The 21,477-nt window shown below is 34.3% G+C and overlaps 1 pseudogene; it reads right to left on the minus strand.

The window, feature by feature from the left end:
• Window positions 1-887: 887 nt before the first annotated feature.
• Window positions 888-16,486, minus strand: LOC128191347 (uncharacterized; annotated as a pseudogene).
• Between the last annotated feature and the right edge of the window lie 4,991 nt (window positions 16,487-21,477).

Here is a 21,477-nt window from a genome sequence, read left to right on the forward strand (position 1 = left end):
ACAGACAGATAGACAGACGTACACACAGGCGATACCTTGTGCAAATTTTTTCATGTGGGGTCATGTGTAAGTACAAATCTACATTACGAGGTTCACCTTCAGAATTCATACAGGAGGAGTAAGATGGGGTTCTTGGAAAAGTTACACACAGGTGCTACCTTGTGCAATTTTTTCTTGTGGGGTTATGTTCAAACACATAATGAGGTTAACCTTCACAATTCAAAGTAATAGACAAGAATGGAACGAAAACTGTTGGAATCCCTGAATCAGCCTCACCATTAATAGCTTACAGTGTATAATATCATTAATGTTCTTGCCAATCTCGGGGAGGGGGGATATAATTGCTGCCAAGTGTGCATACAAATGAATAAATGCACTAGGATAATTTGTCTCTAACCATGTTTCAATCATATCATTAACTAAGTTACAAATATCTTGATTACCGTTTTGCATATTCCTCTTATTGATGAAACAGCATCAGCTGTTCTAACCCAGTTAAAACCATTTCTTCTCCTGTAGCATTATCCCCACCCCCCAAAAAACACCCTCTACCACGTTTCAGGCATCTTACCGTGCAAAAAATTAATATATCATATACAGAAAAATGACTTCAATAAGATATTATTTTCAATCCAGAAAATTCTATCAGTACTATAATATCAGAAATTAACAATGAGAGCATGAGTTTCTTATATTGCAATACTGCGATTTTACCACAGGTAGTCTATTTATGACTGAATTATGTATGTTCCAATGCATCTGTGCAAGAAAAAGAAAATCCAATGAAAGTAAACTTAAAATTTCCCTTTTTTTAATGATGCACATGTTCATTAAGGACTGTTGCCCTGCAACAAACATACATGAAAAAAAAAACAACAACACCGCTAATAATTACCTGACACTTTTATTCTGAATGACAAGTTTTTCTAATTTGAAAGAAAAAAGAAGAATTCTTGGAGTTCATTACAATAAATGGAAGCAGTGTACCATAATAAGTATCTCCGTTAAAAAATCAAAAGTATCAGTATATGCTGTAAAAGACCACAAAACACAATATTGGGAAAAAATAAGGTGTATATGCTTTGTCAGCTATTTAGTCATGGTAAAACAATGCAACCTCCCCAACCTTTATATATTCAAAGAATTTGATCAATAATGTATGTCAGTGGCTGTTCCTATTTGATTTACAAAATTTAATACATGTAATTAAAAAACACAATAACAATTATCCTAAATTAAAAAGAAAAATATATTTTAACTTGAAATTTCAGTTTCACACTTTCAATTTTGAAAAAATAATATACACAAGTTTTCTACCATTTCAATGCTCCTTGCATTTAATCAATACACATATTAGATTATAATACCTTGACAAGCGTTTCTTAAAAAAGAAATTAAAGTCAACTACATTTTCAAAATGTATGATATCTATTGCAGATAATCAATTAAAACATTTTTCCTGATATTCATCCATCAGATGTTATTAAGCATACCACAACTTTTTGCATTCAATTTTAACAAACCTGAAAAAGCTCAATTTTTGGAAATGTTAAAAAAAATCTATTAAATTATTAACCTCATATTCAATGTAAACGTCATACAGATAAATGGAAAAAAAATAATGAGCTATATAAAAAAAACCATGGCCAAGTAACTGAGGGACATATTGTGTTATGCATTTGTAACAATTAGGGACAACACAAGCTTAGTTTTTTTGTGTTAATATAAATCGCTTTTAATTCTGCCTTTCCATGCAAGTTACACATTTGTGACAAAAATTAATGTATGATACTATATGTCCACTTAAAAGGAATTGATATGCAGAAAACATTTTTTTTTTTAAAATGTGGACATTTAGATTCCTGATGTCTTCACATGGCAGGAAGTAAATTTTAAGAATGTAAACCTTTGCATCAATTCATAAGCATCCAATCATAACAAATTTCATATTTTTACCAGAAAACCACACCATGAGTGTCTTAATCAATTTATATCGAAACTTATCGACACAATATTTGTACCTCAATAATTTGAAATACACAATCATTAATCTTTAAAGTCTTTGAAAAACAAACAGATCAGGGATATTAGTTAAGTCACTCAATAGTCAGAGCTGTTCCATTTAAACATACCTGGATGGGTTTCCCCTTTTCAACCCAAAATTAAAAATAAAAATAGGCACTAAAAAAAATTGTAAGATAACTCATCTTAAATAAAAAAAAAAACCCCAAGATAAACAAGTACTACCAATAATTGTAACAGTCCCCGTTACAGTTGTTTCCCAAACGCTCCCCATACTCCCTTCAGTGCCCCATTCATCTTCTGTTGAATAGACCTCAGTTACAGCAATCGAAATATTGACCAATCAGAACTCTGCACATGAGCATGCATGTCATCATATTCATTTGTGATGATGCCATAATATAGGGACTCATAATATCTACCTACACACGGAATTTTGTTTTATTTCATTGAAAACTAAGAAAGTTATAGCCATATACATCAACAGCCAATCAGATTTCAGCACGTTTCCTAGATTTCTCACATATATCTTCTTACAGTGCCTCACAAAATATACCCATGTCTTAAATTTCGAAGTATTTCATTGAAAAGTAAAAGAGTTACAACCATTTAAGTATTAGCCAATCAGAATGCAGCACACGTGCATGGATGTCCTTTCATTCATTACTGATACAATCATATTGTAGGGATACATTAAATATATCTACCGTAAATTCTAAATCTCATCTACTAAGAAAGTTATAGCCATTTACAATATCAGCCAGAATCGTAACGCTTAAAAACATCAGTGACCTATTTCGAAACCCTAAGAAGTTGAAAACACAACTGCAACACCTCAACCATCTTTTTTCTTCCTCATTTTGACCAACATCCCACTAACTTTCTTTTTGATATTGTCCCTTGGACGTAAGTGGATAAGCCCCCCCTTTTCCCTGCTCTTTTTCATTATTTTTTCTATCTCCAATTGTTTGGGACAATAGTCTTTTTCAAAATTAGCTTTGAATAGTTTTTTCAGTTCGTCCTCCTCTTCCTTGCTCCACCGCTTTCTTTCTGTCTTCTTTGGTTTTGAAACTGTCATAAAATAAAAGTAAAAAATAAGTTGTTTTACATTGATGAAAAGTGTATAAACCCTTGCACATACTGTTTATCATTAAAAATTTTTTAAGATGGTCATTTACTGATTCCTTTTTAACCACATTTATTATTACTTGTATACCATGATCCATATAATGATATCCATGCTGAGTATAATGAATCATATACATGTATATAGTGTATCTAAACTTACATCCATCTTCATCATCACTATTCATGGGATTCCCATTGTACTCTGGAATAACGCTGTCATCATCTTGCTGCTGTTCAAATGCTGGCTTTACTTGAGAACCCACATCAGATGTACTTTCACCAGTTGAAATGATATCTGAAAATGTTTTGAAAATTCAAGATTTGTGCAAGTGTAAATCGTGTACGTAAATCTACGTAACATTCCATTACACAAGAATGATACAGTACATACCAGTTTGATCCAATAGTGTCTTATATTCATTTGGATCATCATAAAAATATTGTTTGTAAAAAGGTAGTAACAGCTGAAATTAACTAAATTTTGTATTTCTCTTAATTTCAAAATCTTTGAAAATGCAAATTAATAATGCTAGCTAAAATGGGGTGCAGAAAAGTATGCAGCCAAATGAAATCTATTTCGTTTAGGAATTAACACCAAGTCAAAGTGTGTGAAGGTAGGATTGGACTTGCTTTGCAAAAGAACTAATCAAAACACCCTAAAAAATTTGTGTATTGTCTAATGAAGTCTAAAAATGACTTTCCAATTTGTAGCTATAATTACATCTGACGCGTTCTGTCTGGTGCATGCTATGACATCAAAATCAAAATCAAAATAACTTACCATCCAACTGAATATCGGAAAGTTTTCTTCCCACATAATGGGGCACTATTCCAAAATCTTGAATCAACAAAATCTTTGCTACTTCTGTTCTTTCTAGTACATCAGATGTTTGTCTGTAATGGTGTAAATGCACATCCATATTATGCCCTAGGTGTTGTATGATCCAACTCCTCTCAGCTTCACTGGTATCAAGAGCCTGTTCATAAAAGTATGTACTTGTAGTGTAAAACATAACATGGTAATACTGTTTATAAAATAACAATTTGTCCAACCAACCACAGGTCAAAGAGTATAGAAAGGATATTGATTTTTACCTGAACCATGGTGGCCATATATTTCCTCATATTACTTGTACGAATAAGGCTTGGACTTGACAGCCCAGCCTCTTGAGCAACAGTTGATATGGCATCATACGCCCTAAATACACCTCCAGCTGCAATAAAAATCAATGGAGAAATAAAATACATCTAGCCATTTAAGATTATTTTTTAGCTTATTGCCAAAAATTGCATAACTGGTAACCTATTTATAATATTTAAATCTTTCAATTTAATGCTGTCCAGCCAGCATGAAATTGTCAAGAACAATATCTGGCAAACCTTTGGCTATGTTTGTTTCTGCTATTGTATGAAAAGGATAAGAACTGTTTTTGGTCGTCTTATGGCAACTTAAAATTTGTTAGCTAGATATTTACCAGTCCCGACAGAAAACTGCAAAAATAAAGAGTTTCTGGAAATCTTTTGGCAGCTTATAGTTTGCTACTCCTATTAAATATCTGCAAAACATGCAGTTTTGAATTAAATTGCAGAAAATTTGCTGCAATTAATTTATTCTAATAAGGTAAAGGATTATTTCACGAATTATTGAATTCAGTGGAGGGGGATAGCATAATTTACTGTCCACAGGCAGTCAAGCTATGAATTATCTGAATCCCCCATTTTATGTATAACTGATTTATAAACATACACACTCTGCACTTACTTTTGCTACCAAAAAGGTATGGAGATTCAACTGGAATGGAACATGCCTTTCGGACTATCTTGCTTGCAATAAAACTTAAAGCCTGGCGCGTTTCCAGAGGTAAAATAACTGGAACACATCTTCCAACCTAAAATAGAAACTCATGGACTTAAATCATTGACTTATTGTTCTACACTGGGTGGCCAAAAGAATTGCAACAAACATGGTTGATGTCATCGCTGTACATAGGCATCTTTTTGGTATTTATATTCTATTTTTATCGGGATAGACAAAATACGAAAATATCATCTTTAAGTGCATTTCCTAATGGAGATAATTATCATTTACAAACCTTTCCTCGTATCTCAACAACTTCCTGAGTCATTAAAAGGTGTGCTTCGAATGAAGTCAGCTCTTTCATCAATTGTGCCTGAACATCGTCTTGACCAGTTTTTCTCTGATTGTAAGCCTTCAATCTGATTAAAGAAACATTGCATATCAACATCTAAAATGCAGCAAGCAGCTATGCCTTTAAATTCATACTTTTATGAATGGATTCTCCTCTTATTTCTAAAACCAACCTCCCTGCACAATTTGCACAGAACAAAATACACTTTAACATATTTTACTGTTTAGATTTTGTGTAAAGGTCAGTCAACAAAACATTATCATATTTGGACCCCAAAATTTATGTACTATGTACTGTTTTGATATACATACCTTATTGCCTGAACCTCATGGCACCTTCTTCTATTGTACAGTGTGATCCTGGCCAAAGTCAACACAGCAACTTTTTTGTAGTTAGCATATGAAATGTCAGTAAGATCAAGGTTGCAGATCTCCGTTTTCATAAATTCTGTTATTTTCTTAATGTCTTCGGGTGTCGGCAATGACTTGGGCTTATTATACTGTCTTTCTTGTAAAACCATTCTTGCTAGCTTCGTTACTTTCACAGTCCACTGCATTTTCATTAATTGCAGAAAATTTTCTGCCTCTTTTTGCCTCTTTACATCAGCATGTATGATAGCACTGGCTAGTTTTGAACTTGCTAATGATTTTATATCATACCCTAATTTAATAGCATTGCTTGGTGACGAAAGATCTTCTTCATCGATGCTGTCTTGGTTTGAACATTTTAGAGCAGCTTCTGCCACATTTACAAATTGAGAAGGTTGGAGGAAATAATTAAGATCCTCATCATGTCCTGTTGTTTCCTTCAGAGCAATTAGGAGTTTTGCAGACAGTCTCATACCCTGGCTGGTATAATATTTCCTCATTACACGGTTTCCTCTGTTACGGTCCATCAACTGATTACCAAGGCTTATGATAAGTGGGTCCGTTTGGGCCTATTGAGATACATGGTCAGGCTGCATGATAGTGAAAACTTCTGTCACAACAAATTTTGAAGCCTGGTCCGAAATTCGTCCCACTAACGTTTTACTCTGTATATTGAGACTGGTTTGGCTTGAATATGATTCATCAGCATCATACTTTGGGCATAACTTTTGATGTCTCTTAAGGTTTTTCAATTGATGCCAAGCAAAACACCTTGGACAAGGACCTACAGCATTAAGATCAAACTCCCTCTCTGTACTTCTCCTGGCAAGGATTATTTCACCTTTCCCTTCACTTATCACATTAGTGTTGTGTTTGTGAATACCACGAAGGCGCAGCAGTTCAAATTTGGTCTTTCTTTCTTTTACAGTTTTTTGCTTTTCTTCTTTCGTCATTGTGGAGTTGACCTTTGGGATAGCCTGTACTTCTGCTTCATTCATGTGAAGAGAACTCATTAAATGATGCGAAAAATTGGTTTGCATCTTGCCACAGAAAATACAAGGATAGTGTGAATCATACACTCTTTCAGTCTTCTTCTTTTTGCCTAATTTGGTTGTTTGGCTTTTCCGTACCAGTTTAACATATATCTTTGGAAACTTTTCATCATAAGCAACAGTCTCAGGATCTATATTTTGATCCTCTAAAGGGACATCTGAATCATCAGCACTTGAAAATTCATCATTTAACAATGGCACTGGAAGCAAAGATGGCTTATTTAGCGCACTGAAATCTGGATACTCCACTGATATATCACTATTGCTATCACTAATTACTTCATCATTTTCAGCTAGTTCTTTTAAGATTCTTTCTTTCTGGCATTGGTTTTTTCCCCCAGTTTTTCCTTCAGAGTATTGCAGGGGTTTTCTTTTTTTCTCTATTGGTGAAAATTCACTGGCTTCTGGGTCACTTTCATCCAATTCATCATCTTCAGGAATATATTCACTACCAGAAGAAAAATCCAACAGGTCATTTAAAAATTCAGCATCAGATGTATCACACATGGTCGTTTTCATCGGACCTACATCTGACTTTGGAGAGTGGGCAACCATAGTGCATGCAATAGATCCTGGAGTAACTACTGTTTCTGAACGGCCAGATGGTGTCGCCCAACTCATGTCATCAAAAACACTTTCAATGACCACTACAACAGAAATGAAAGTATACATGTAAGAACAACATCAGTTTTTTAATACATACTTGTCATATCTGACAATTATATTCAAAGGTAACCAAAAAAAAAAAAAATTACCTGCAGATTTATCACACGTGGTTGCTGCCAATCGATCTACATCTGACCTGGGAGGGTGGGTAACTGCAATGCATGTCATAGTTCCTGGAGTAACTACCGTTTCTGAACCAGATGATGTTGTCCTTCTTATGTCATCAAGAGAACTTTCAATGACCTCTATAATGGAAATGAAAATATTTATGTAAACACTTCATCAGGATTACAAGATATACTTGTCATATCTGTCAATTGAAATTCAGAATTAAAATAACAGTAAATCACCTGAAGATGTATCACACGGGGTCTTTGTTATCTGACCTACATCTGTCTTGGGAGAGTGGGCAACCATAGTGCATTCAATAGATCCTGGAGTAACTACCGTTTCTGAACGGCCAGATGGTGTCGCCCAACTCATGTCATCAAAAACACTTTCAATGACCACTACAACAGAAATGAAAGTATACATGTAAGAACAACATCAGTTTTTTAATACATACTTGTCATATCTGACAATTATATTCAAAGGTAACCAAAAAAAAAAAAATTACCTGCAGATGTATCACACGTGGTTGCTGCCAATTGATCTACATCTGACCTGGGAGGGTGGGTAACTGCAATGCATGTCATAGTTCCTGGAGTAACTACTGTTTCTGAACCAGATGTTGTCCTTCTCATGTCATCAAGAGAACTTTCAATGACCTCTATAATGGAAATGAAAATATTTATGTAAACACTTCATCAGGATTACAAGACATACTTGTCATATCTGTCAATTAAATTCAGAATTAAAAATAACAGTAAATCACCTGTCGATGTATCACACGGGGTCTTTGTCATCTGACCTACATCCGACTTGGGAGAGTGGGCAACCATAGTGCATGCAATAGATCCTGGAGTAACTACTGTTTCTGAACGGCCAGATGGTGTCGCCCAACTCATGTCATCAAAAACACTTTCAATGACCACTACAACAGAAATGAAAGTATACATGTAAGAACAACATCAGTTTTTTAATACATACTTGTCATATCTGACAATTATATTCAAAGGTAACCAAAAAAAATAAATTACCTGCAGATGTATCACACGTGGTTGCTGCCAATTGATCTACATCTGACCTGGGAGGGTGGGTAACTGCAATGCATGTCATAGTTCCTGGAGTAACTACCGTTTCTGAACCAGATGTTGTCCTTCTCATGTCATCAAGAGAACTTTCAATGACCTCTATAATGGAAATGAAAATATTTATGTAAACACTTCATCAGGATTACAAGACATACTTGTCATATCTGTCAATTGAAATTCAGAATTAAAATAACAGTAAATCACCTGTCGATGTATCACACGGGGTCTTTGTCATCTGACCTACATCCGACTTGGGAGAGTGGGCAACCATAGTGCATGCAATAGATCCTGGAGTAACTACTGTTTCTGAACGGCCAGATGGTGTCGCCCAACTCATGTCATCAAAAACACTTTCAATGACCACTACAACAAAAATGAAAGTATACATGTAAGAACAACATCAGTTTTTTAATACATACTTGTCATATCTGACAATTATATTCAAAGGTAACCAAAAAAAAAAAAATTACCTGCAGATGTATCACACGTGGTTGCTGCCAATTGATCTACATCTGACCTGGGAGGGTGGGTAACTGCAATGCATGTCATAGTTCCTGGAGTAACTACCGTTTCTGAACCAGATGTTGTCCTTCTCATGTCATCAAGAGAACTTTCAATGACCTCTATAATGGAAATGAAAATATTTATGTAACATAAACACTTCATCAGGATTACAAGACATACTTGTCATATCTGTCAATTAAATTCAGAATTAAAAATAACAGTAAATCACCTGCAGATGTATCACACGGGGTCTTTGTCATCTGACCTACATCCGACTTGGGAGAGTGGGCAACCATAGTGCATGCAATAGATCCTGGAGTAACTACTGTTTCTGAACGGCCAGATGGTGTCGCCCAACTCATGTCATCAAAAACACTTTCAATGACCACTACAACGGAAATTAAAATATACATGTAAAAACCTCATAAGTATTACAAAACATACTTGTCATATCTGACGATTAAATTTAGAGGTAGCTAAAAAAAACACCAAAAAACTGTAAATCACCTGCAGATGTATCGCAGGTGGTTGGAGAACCAACTGCTGATGAGCTGAAGCAATCTGTTGATGTAGCCCAAGTTACATCATCAAGAAAACTTTCCAAAGTGTGTTTTCTCTTCTTGAGCACCTCTGAAAAATATATGTATAATATATAATATATTGAGAAAGATAATATATTGATAGAGTTATTACAACCATATCAATTTACTAATCTTTACAGTGAAATGAAAATTCATGCTTATCCAACTATTTCTGACATGCAATTTGCAGATTGTGCTGTTTTACACAGCATCAACAATATTTTAGCCATATTTTGGCTTTAAAAATAACAATTCAAGATCCTGAACATTCAAAAAGCAAGAGACATGGCTTGGCTCAAGGTTTTTTTTTTATTCCAGAGTAGTCAAATTTCTCAAGGACTGTCCTCGTTTTTATTAACAGAATTTAAGGACCTTGTCAGTCCAACTGATGATTTGTAAATCCAGAGTTAGATGAATTAAATTTCGATCCAAGTACATAAAAGGAACATATTGGAGAAAAATGAGACTCAGATCATGATTGAGCTTATCCAACAACTCTGGAATCTAGTACATGTACCTATAAGAACAAAGTAAAAGAATAAACAATAAATCCCAAACCATCTTATAAATTATATATATATAAAGAAATGTGCACCTTTACATTGCAAGTGCATTTAAGCAATTGTACATCAGCAATAATCCACTATAGGGATCAATCAATCATAAGTTTTATAATAGTCTGAGAATAACAAGAATTAGCGTTAATTTATATCTTATTTATTTACTTGTTTTTTGAGCTTTACACATTGGGAAAAGTTCCATGACAGAGGAGAAAATTCTTCGTTTTGAGATAAATTATAGCAGAAGTGATTAATATTACTGAAATGCCCGATACAAAGTACCCCCCCCCCCCCTTCCAAAAATAGGATGGGGATGACTCTCAGGGCCCAATTCAATGTACCACAATAACTGCATTTGTATCCAATACATGTTACAGAAGACCCTATGTCAATTTCTCACCACTTTTAAAATTTTAACCATTCACAACAGCAAGTACAATTTTTCACATTTTTATAGTTCTATTGTAGAACCTTCCTGAAAATATTTCTTGGAACTCTCATATTTAAAAAAAGTGAATGTGGACTGCAGCGTTTAGAAATGTGGGCCTATCAATCAATTATACTCGATATGAAGTCAAAGGTACCTCTATCACTATATGAAGAGTGTGAATCAGAAATTTAGATTAATTACTGTTGATCCTTGCAACCAAATCCTGGTGCTTCATGTTCGTTGAATTTACATTCACAATTAAACTGTGCTTTGTAAGCTTACAACTTAATACTAAATAAGTGTTTATCTAAAGCAGCAGTGTTTACAAAAGTGCATTCAACAAATGACAAGTCAAAAGTAAACGGTCTAAGAATATTTCCGATTCCCCTCTCCATATAGTGAATATTCTATACGCAATATGCTGAAATCACATTGATTTAAATGCACACACATTGTATAAACATCTATAAAGGATCGACACAAAACTTTAGTCCTTTAGTCAGAGCTATCATAGATAAAATAATGCAGAATTAGTTACCACTGCAACTTTCTTAGGTTGGCCTAAAAGAGAGATATAGCATTGTTGCCAATGAAAATTAATGACACAACAATATTCATTTTGACCAAATTAACAACCTCTAGACCATAGAACCAAAAATTTCAAACATTTGTAGAGGCATTTTTCTCCATAATGATGTAGGCTTAAAAAAAAATTTAATCTTTAGTTTCTCAGGCCAAAAAATTCAACATTTATGCAGCAGACATGGTTTTGCTTTTTTTTTTTTACTTAGCTGTAGCATGATTTTGTACCAAAACTGTCGAACTTTTGAAGAAAAATTAAAGTTTGAGGGCACCTAATGGAAGAAAATTTCCAACAGGCAATTTAGAGAACCAATAATTTTTTAACTAAAAAACTTGAGTTTTGTGTCCAACCTTCGTCATCATTCAAATGAACTGAAATTCAAAACACATTTATTACGTATGCCTTTCTCCTGCCATTTTTTTATTTCTGAAAATGATTCCACTTTTGTTGCAGTCAAACTGTAAAATGAAACATGGAAGTTCAACCTCTGATTGAAAAAAAAATTAACTATACACTATGCAAAACAGATACTTTTTGGTGTTTGATGCTCTGTATAATAAAAAAAAAAAAAAAAAAAAAAGCCATGGGCCTCATTGCTTACCTGAGAAACAATCTTAAAAATTATAGCCTTCCTATTCTAAAGCGTAACATTTGTCTATATAATTTGATGAAAAACTTTGAGTCCTCATCGTGTCCATTTTTCATACCCCTCACGCTGGGGAAACAACTTTAAAATTTTGAAAACTAGCTCATTTCCATATCATCATGCCCTACACACGCTATATTTATCTAGGTTAAAATCTATGGATTCCCTGTCTGATCATTAAAGCTGAACACCGCTCGTAAATAGGCACTGTCCGCCATATTTCCCTTTCATCACTGTTGTCCGTACAACCGCTATACAAGATACAGACCTCTAAACAGTTCAAAGTACTTTGCTGTAGAGGTCTCACCTGTGTGGACGTACATCCTACCACGCCGTGTTACTCAGTCGCGATTAAATTATCAAATTTTACACACTTTTTTTCCAATCCATGAGAATACTAACACCAAATAAATTGGTCAATGCATTATTTACAAACAGAATATGCACATGAATAAGAAATAAATGCATAAAATCCAAAGACCACGGAAGTAATACCACACGTCGGCCACAAGTCTCAGGTGTGCAATCGGGTGTAACGAAATTGAAGGGTTTATATACCAGGTCCCTGTGTGCCAGTGCCTATTTACGAGCAATGTTCATCTTTAAGGGTCATGGAAGATTATAAAGAACTTTTCTAGATACAATCTTACTTGCATAGTTATTTAACATGTTTAACAAATAACTGATTTAAAATTACTCAATTTTTTTCCTATAATTTCTATGCATTTAAATTTGAACCCCAATTGTGGCCCCTTTCTGACTCGAGGGTAATTGTGTAAAGAAACTTGAATCGTCAATATATTAGCTTGTGTCTTAAATATTAGTTTGACAATTGTACCCTTGTTCTCCAGATGTTTCTAATATGCTGGTAAGACTTTATCAAATTTTGACCCTTCCCCACATTTTGGTCCCATCAAAACCTCCTGGGGGGGAGGGGGGTAATGGTCATGGTCTAAACAAACCTGAAACCTCTCATACTAACTGCTTCCATATTATTTTAAAAATTATAGCCACATACTCTTCAGAGGATTTTTTCCTATATATTATTTCTATGTAAAATTGGACCACTGCCTCTAATTGTGGACCCTCTCTGACACCAGGGGGAGATGGTATGAATCAACTTTAAATCCCTTCATGCTATTTTGCTATTCTTTGGCTCTGGTGAGCTAATCAACATAAAACTGGATAGATATGGCAGTAAACTTACATAGCTTGGTCAGCATTGCAAAACACTGTATATTTGCCTCCATTCTCCACCCCTTCAAGCCTTACAGGCCACATCATTGTTCTGGGGACACCTTTTACCTGGGCCCACACAATCCTTCCTATTTTTTCTTCTTCATGTCCATTACTTTTAACTGGTCTTTTTCTTTTTGTCATTTCTGGAAGAAAAAATATTCAATAAATTAAACTGTAACTTGAGTAATTTACCTAGAATATTTGAATCAATTTGACATAAAAACCTAAACAAGGGTAACTTATAAATAGTAATTTTCATATTAAGTCCCAGACTTCTTATTTTTCTACTTAGGGAGATAGCCCAACCAGTTAAAAATATAACTAAGGTTACTTGTCTGTACATACATTATGGATTTAACACTGCGAGGTTACTTGTCTGTTTATGCATTATGGGGTTTAATTAACATTGTGAGGTTACTTGTTTATATACACATTGTGGGGTTTAATACTGCAAGGTTTCTTGTCCATATACACATTATGGATTTTACACTGTGAGGTTTCTTGTCTGTTTATGCATTATGGGGTTTAATTAACATTGTGGGGTTACTTGTTTATATACACATTGTGGGGTTTAACACTGCAAGGTTTCTTGTCCATATACACATTATGGATTTAACACTGTGAGGTTACTTGTCTGTTTATGCATTATGGCCATTGTGGTTTAACATTGTGGGGTTTAACACTTTGAGGTTTCTTGTCCATAGACACATTATGGATTTAACACTTTGAGGTTACTTGTCTGTCTACAGATTATGGGGTTTAACACTGTGAAGCTACTTGTCTGTTCACACATTATAGGTTTATCATTGCAAGGTTACGCTTGTCTGTCTACACATTATGGGGTTTAACACTGTGAGGTTACTTGACCGTATACATATATACATCATATAGCATAAGTTTGAAGTTAGTCCTCTGTTCATGATAAGGGTCTCATGAAAGCACCAACTCACTGCCCAATTATTATAATTTGTGTAGAGATTCAAACCAAAATACTTCTAGGTACATGTGTATTTCTCTAATACATATATATCATTTACACTTGACCACCAAAAACTTAAATTTTTTTTTTTGCATTTCCAAATAGATGTAATACAAACACTCATGAAACAAGCTTACCTTTTGTAGGTATTAGTTCAAATGAGAACATATTTTTCAACACTGAATGAATTCAACTGACAGTAAAAACAGCATGCATCAAAATCTTCAATATTAAAGAAGCACAAAAAATTGGCGCCATTGATAAAGATTTCCAAGACATCAAGATCAAAGTCGGAGCAATATAAGCACACATTTACAAATGCCTCATTCGAATCAAATCCAATAAAAGCAGTAGGAAATTCCATGTTCTTTTTTTCTGTATCATGTAGAACTATGGCTGACAAACATCCTCTACATGAGCAAAAAATTAGGACAAGCTTTGTGAGGTTACTTCTCTGTCTATACAATGTGAGCTTTGGGTTCAAGTTTTAGTGCACTATGTGCTATAGTCTTTTATCTTAAGATCCCACTGTAGAAGTTCACAAATTGATATATAATGTAAGGAACATTATTAAACTAGGAGTATAGTAACCATTACATAATCCAAATATATGCATATACTTACCTATTCACATTCAAATGGAACTTTTAGTTTTATTAAAAGATGTGTGATTGTCTCTGCAACTTCCAGTGAAAAAGTTCCAAATCCAAATACAATCGAGTCACTGTGTATTTTTGTTAAAAGTTTACATTTTATATTCAATTCTAGAAAAACAATGAAAATGAACCTCAAGTTCTCCTGATCTTTAATGTATACTTCATACATCAAATCATCAATCATGTTGTTCACTGGAGATCATGAGTCCAAAGACGGAAAAGTGCTGACCATCTTCTAAACATCACAAACATCAAGACAATGCCCAATAAAAGTGAAATAAAAATCAAGAAAAGTAGTGAGAACAGCAGCACAAAGAACCAAACCTCCATTTTCATTTGAATTGGAAGTTGCAAAACAATTTAAATATGTACTTCCTGTTGTCCTTATATGATCATGATGATCTGTTGGGTTTTCCTAACCCCATAAATTTGTCCAATAAGACATCATGGAATGTTAAACTTGTAAAACCCTATTAGCATGTCCCTATAGGAATTGTGGGGTGTTCTGTAACCCCAGAAGTTTGCCCTTATACAATATACATAGTGAAAAAGAGACTTGTCGGGTAACCCCATTGCTTTTACATAAAGTAAGGTTCCGTGCCATATACACAGGCACCTGAAGTGTTGAAAACATACCCCCCCCCCCTCCCCCCGATTTACCAAAATATTCTACCGAGCCTATAATTTCTAAAAAAAATTGTGATTTTCCTGTCAATCATGTCTGTATGTCGTTCTGTGCTACCAGTTTGTACTTTTCTAAACGTTTGTACTTTTCTTAACGTTCTGATTGGCCATTTACGGGTATTATAAAAATACAAATGGTAAAAAACAAAATCATGTAAACAAACAGGGGGTCCTTGCTTTGAGACTGATTCTCAGAGAATAAACAGCAGTGCCTACAAAATTCCAGTAAATGTTTCATGAAGGTAATAAAGCTTTACATGTGTCTTCAACTCAAGCCCCAAGTCATGGATTATATTTGTCGTAATCTTGTGTTACTTCAGCAAACCCCAGCTGGTTTCTAGTCAGCCTAACAGGAGGTTTTGACAAAGTGTACCTCTTACATCTTCCTAACTGTTCAGGAAAAGACTTTCAAGTGCAATCGTGCGTTTTCATTGCTCAATGTTAAATAACATCGACAATGACAAAATAAACTACCAAAATTTACCATATAGCTATAAACGCACAGTTTGGAGTTTTTCACCACTTGGATTAATTCACTAAGAAATTCTAATTACTGCTTGTATACACAATGTGGCTTGATTATCTTGTGAATTTGACCCACAGTAGACGACATATGATTAGGTAATTACGCTCCATTGCACATGACACCTGTGAATTTGATATAAAATTGACTTACTTCCTTGGTCAATCTGTACTATGCAATGTTTTCCCCCGTATACTTTTGACTGCCGACTTAATTTGTAACATTGTAACAAACAATGTAGTGAGATAATTATTGTAGAAATTAGGATTAATATTGGTGAATTTTGAAAAAGGGAAATATTTATTGGGGGAGGGGGTAAATATAAATGCAGTGATTCTATTTTTTTACCAACCTGTTTCAAATGAAAATAGTGGTTTATAGCATATAATTCAAAATATGGGACAAATATTCTTTTCCCATGAATTTTTGCGTCCTGCCGTGACAGGGCTCCCACTGTACCAAAAATCCTTTTCGTCACTTTAGAACGACCCATGTTTTATAATTATTTCTATCATATCACATATACATGTGCATGTATATGTTTATGCAGACCTATATGTTTAAGATATTAATATTTTGAACTTTTTAAATATGCATGTATTGACCAATTTTTTGGTATGTACTGTATATGCACTCTCCTCATTTGTATCACTAAATGATTTCCAAGAAGTATGGTATGAATTAGCTTTTGAAAAGTTAAGATACTAAATTTCTACAGTTCTAAGTTTGAGATAAAATAAAAACCAAAACACTTTTCATATCAAGAAACAAAAACAAAAATGCCATTATGGATTCATACACATACTAGATAAGAAGATGGAGTGAAATCCACAAAGACAATAATTCTTCTGTTCTAGACTAATTTAGAATAAACACGCTGCACATTTACAAGTCCTCATTTTGACAAGCCAGACGTAAAAATGAAATATTCTGCTGGGTTTTATGTCAATAAGTTGCATACAACCTCATACTACACAGCTTCAATAAAAAAAAATTATCAAATGTGTTTTTTACAATAAATAAAATCCTTTGAAGAACTGCCCATGTTTATCCCATTTTGGTGTGACTTTGAGAATAAAAATATATTTTTGGAAACCAAATATGTTGATGTCTGTAAGTGAAGTATGTTCCAAGTTCTAAATAAGAAAACTGTCATCACTTGCAGTACCCTGATGATTTCTATGGCAACCAGCTGCATTGCAACTTCTAAACATGGGAACAAATATTATTTAAGATTTTTTACTTAAAATTTTATGATGCATATTTTATTCTGTTCATAACTAAAGAAGTTTAGCAAGTTCAGTGAGAGCACCCTTCCCAGTGTTACATAACAATTGATGGTCTGAAGCCATAAATAGCCTGGGGCTAATCTATGGTCAGAGCTGTGTGCACTGAAGCGATGCGAGATTTCCAGTTGCACGTGGTGATTGAATTAACACAGACTAACCGAATAAAGTAAAACAAACGGGTGGGAATGAGAAACACATTAAACTTTAGAAGTCACCAAAAATTAATTTTCGCCACATTTAGATTTCTTTACTCCAATTTTGAAGAAGATTCGCCACTGGCGAAATTAGCGAATATTTCAGATGTGTAGTTTATTTTTAAACTTTTGTAAGAAAATTACATATTTGCTAATATAGAAAAAAGAAGAAGTCCCTGAAATGTTCAGGCGTGTTCAGCAGAGAGAGCGCCCGCGAGCGCTCGCCAAAATTTGTGTTGCGGGTATAGGGAATTTTGGAGAGCGCTCGCGAGCACCCGCTCTGTTGAACAGGCATAGAACTATTGCTCTTGGGTCAAAAAATTGGGGATGGGAGCGATTCCCCACGCCAAAATATTTGTCAGGAGAGCCGTTACAACTGATAGCGATAAAATATAAATGATGCTAATCACAAAATTGATTCCCCGCGTACTCGAACAGAAGACATGACTTTCGAGATGTTTTTGCAAACCACAACAAATGTCGGTGAACAAGCGTGTGCTCCCCGTAATTCAAAGTCGTTAAATGTACAAGCTATTCAAGAATTTTATGTACTAAGGATGTGTTACATCATAAAAATTAGTAAAAGATAACTTACCTGGCTCAACTCCACATCCGTCCTTCTGCAATGACGGGTCTCTTCTGAGGTTACTGCGCATCTGTATAGGGCTAACTGCGCATGCGTATGACGTATAAACCCCGCCACATTGTCCGAGAGATTTCTAATGATCTTGTCCGCGGACAACGTGGTGTCAAAGACGATTTACACTAAGACAAACTGCTTATGGGGTTAAATGTCATACTTGATTTTTTGAACCCCTGAAGGTATTCTGTACACGTAAAAACAAATATCTTGTGAGGTTAACCCCGCAAGCAATTATAACCCCACAAACACCAAAAATACTCACAAATGACCCCACTTGGAATACTGTGGAAGAACAGACAGACGGACGACAGACAAAATGTGATCAGAATAGCTCACTTGAGCTTTCAGCTCAGGTGAGCTAAAAATAAAAAAAAATAATGTTATATCAACTTTTCTTGAATAAAACAATTTCATGTACCTGAAACACTTAAAAAATGGCAAATTATGGGGGCCAAGTATGACCAATACCATATAGTTCTTTGCCACATTTATAATGTACACATTTTGATGAAATTTTTTATATACCGGTACATTGTCATCCAAATGGCAGATTGATATCATGATCTTTATGATATCAATCTGCCATTTGGATGACAATGTACCGGTATATAAAAAATTTCATCAAAACGATGGGCGCTGTCGTACGAGTTGTACATTTCCCTTTTCATTTAGCAAAAGAACTTGGAGTGAAAATTTCCGAACTGGCTACAACTATTATTTGTGAATCATCTGAGATTTGGCTATCCGTGGATCTGGTAGACCGTGAGAGGCTGCGGCGCTTCGTTTACTTTTTAAGCCAACTTTGCAGCATGATTGTTTTGAAATGATTTGTGTGACTTCTGGTTTAAAAACCTACATGAGCCAATGTTTATATTGTTTTACAATTAGTACTCATCTGAGTATGAACTCTTGGCTCTTGTTTTTGTGTACATATTAAGAGGAGCGGATCTTTAATTTAACATAAGCAAAATTTTTAAAAATATGCTAAATCAAATCTTTCATTGGGAAAAATCTGCAATTCAAATCTACGCCAACTTGTTGAAAATTTTATTTCCGCCAAATATCATACACACTAAATGTAATACATTTTCAGTAATTAATGCATGTTACATGTGTGTGTAGTGCAGTTTCCTAATCAATGCGCAACCAGCAAACATCACATTAAATTGACACTTAACAATACCTTTATAATTAACAACAAATAATATATTATTTTTATTAGTACTTTCTTCTCTCAAATTGTATAAGGTAATACCAGTACATTTCACATCCATGAAAGAGAAAAAAAATGGATGTGTTTCAGAACCTGTGCAAGATTGCAATTGCATGCATATACATGTACTGGTAAAGAGGTAAGGGGTGCATGTTTTGAGGAATTTGCTGAAAATAAACTACATGTATTATAACCAACCCCCCCCCCCCCCTCCACCTCACCTGTCATAATCCTTGCCCCAACACTTGGGATTTCAGATTTTGGGAATAGGCAAGTTTTATAGCTTCTTAAACATAGCTAGGATTAAGATTATACATGTATACAGATTAGGAGTTGACAGTACATTGTAATTTGTACCCACTTTTTAAAAATCATTTGATTTTTTTGCTTGTCAAAACCTTTGGATATTTAAAACTACTTACAAAGTTTTCTGAAGAAATGATCACAAGCAAGCTTTTGGTCATCTTCTGGGAAATACTGGAATACAGCTTGAACATCATCTTCAGGAAGAACATCTTCCCAACCTAAAAAATAATAACTTTGCACTTATTACTTAGCATGATATCCCCATTAAGTTAAATGGCAGGATACCTATATATATTTTTTTTCCAGGGATAATTAAATGAATCTGATAACACATATTACTTTGATTTTCAACAAATTACACAATAATTTGTTGATTGAATGAACATAAAACAAATTGTTGATTGAATAAACAAACAAGAGGCCAAGGGGCCACATCACTCACCTGAGCAACCCTTGCCTTAATTCTGACCAAATTAGCATTACAGTATTAAAATATCTTGACAACTAAGTACAGTAGATCTTGCTAAAAAAAAAATTATCCACTTCTTTTTTTTTTGGTAAATACCAAGCCCCTTTTGTTGTACCTGTAATAAGATTTTTCTCTATTCCTATATACCTCCCCCCCCCCCATTTCGTGGCCCCTTTTTAGACGTGACCCCGTCTATTGGTTTACTGTCAGCCGAAGTCTCAAACCTGGAGGGCACGTGTAGAACACATGAATTGAGTCTACCCGTAAGAAAATAGTGCAGAAAGTTTTCATGCATTCAAGTAAATATGTATCATAAAAACATGCATTAAATCTTTTTAAGTCCTCTGTGTATAAACAAAATTCTATTTAGAAAATAAACAAATAGTTTTATTGATCAAAATATTCTTGCTCGGGTTCAAATGTGGAATGAGTTACGTAACTGAATACACAGCGCCGTTGACGATTCAGTTGGTGTATGAGCTCATTAATCAATAGAAAAGGTTGCTGGTGGAATCGAGATTAAAGTTCCCAAACGCAATGTGCCATTTTTGAAAAGTTGTGAATTTTATTTTGACAATCTTTCACCTTTATACTACCAAACTTCATGCGCATGCCGAAGTTAAAATCGGGACAGGTTATACACAGATGTTTTACAAATTAAATAGGTGTTTCATTGGCTTCCAGTCTACTGCTGTTTGTCTCGAAAGGAATTTTGTACAAAGAAAATAAAAACAAGTCTGAATTTGCCTTCTCGTTCGTTGGCTCTTTAGTTGATTAAACTGAATTTGAATTTTAAACAATGAATTGTAAGCAAAATCTATAATAGATTATACATTTTGGAAGACTTATACATCATATAATATATACAATCTCATCGATTGAAGAACCAAGTTTAATGTTAATGTTCATGTTTTTCGGCTTAGTTGGAATCAGGCTTGGGGTGAATTACATTGTAAAATAATGCATTACATTACCATTACTTCATGAATTAGGACATTAAGTTACCATTACCATTACTTAACTTTCTTGAAGTAATGCATTACATTATCATTACATGAGTAAAGTAATGCATTACCATTACTTTATGAAAAGTCAATAAGTTTTAAAAAAGTAATTTGAAAACTAAATAAAGAGGTTTTGTAAATATTTCATAAATAAAACATGCTTAAAATATTTACTGGTTATGTTCATGTTCACTATCAGGTTCAAATTTAATGACTTATACAAGATTGCTGTTGCACTTGTAACTCTCAAAGTAAGGTTGGTCCCGTAACATTTACACGCTAATGGCGGAGTTGACAATCTCTGTTATTTATGTCTCTGATTTTCGGAGTATGATTTTTAATGAAAGGAACGGTTGCATCGTAATTCGTGTGAGTGATGCACGAGTTTACACAAA

This window comes from Crassostrea angulata, chromosome 7 (genome assembly GCF_025612915.1).
Source record: "Crassostrea angulata isolate pt1a10 chromosome 7, ASM2561291v2, whole genome shotgun sequence".
NCBI classification, from domain to species: domain Eukaryota; kingdom Metazoa; phylum Mollusca; class Bivalvia; order Ostreida; family Ostreidae; genus Magallana; species Magallana angulata.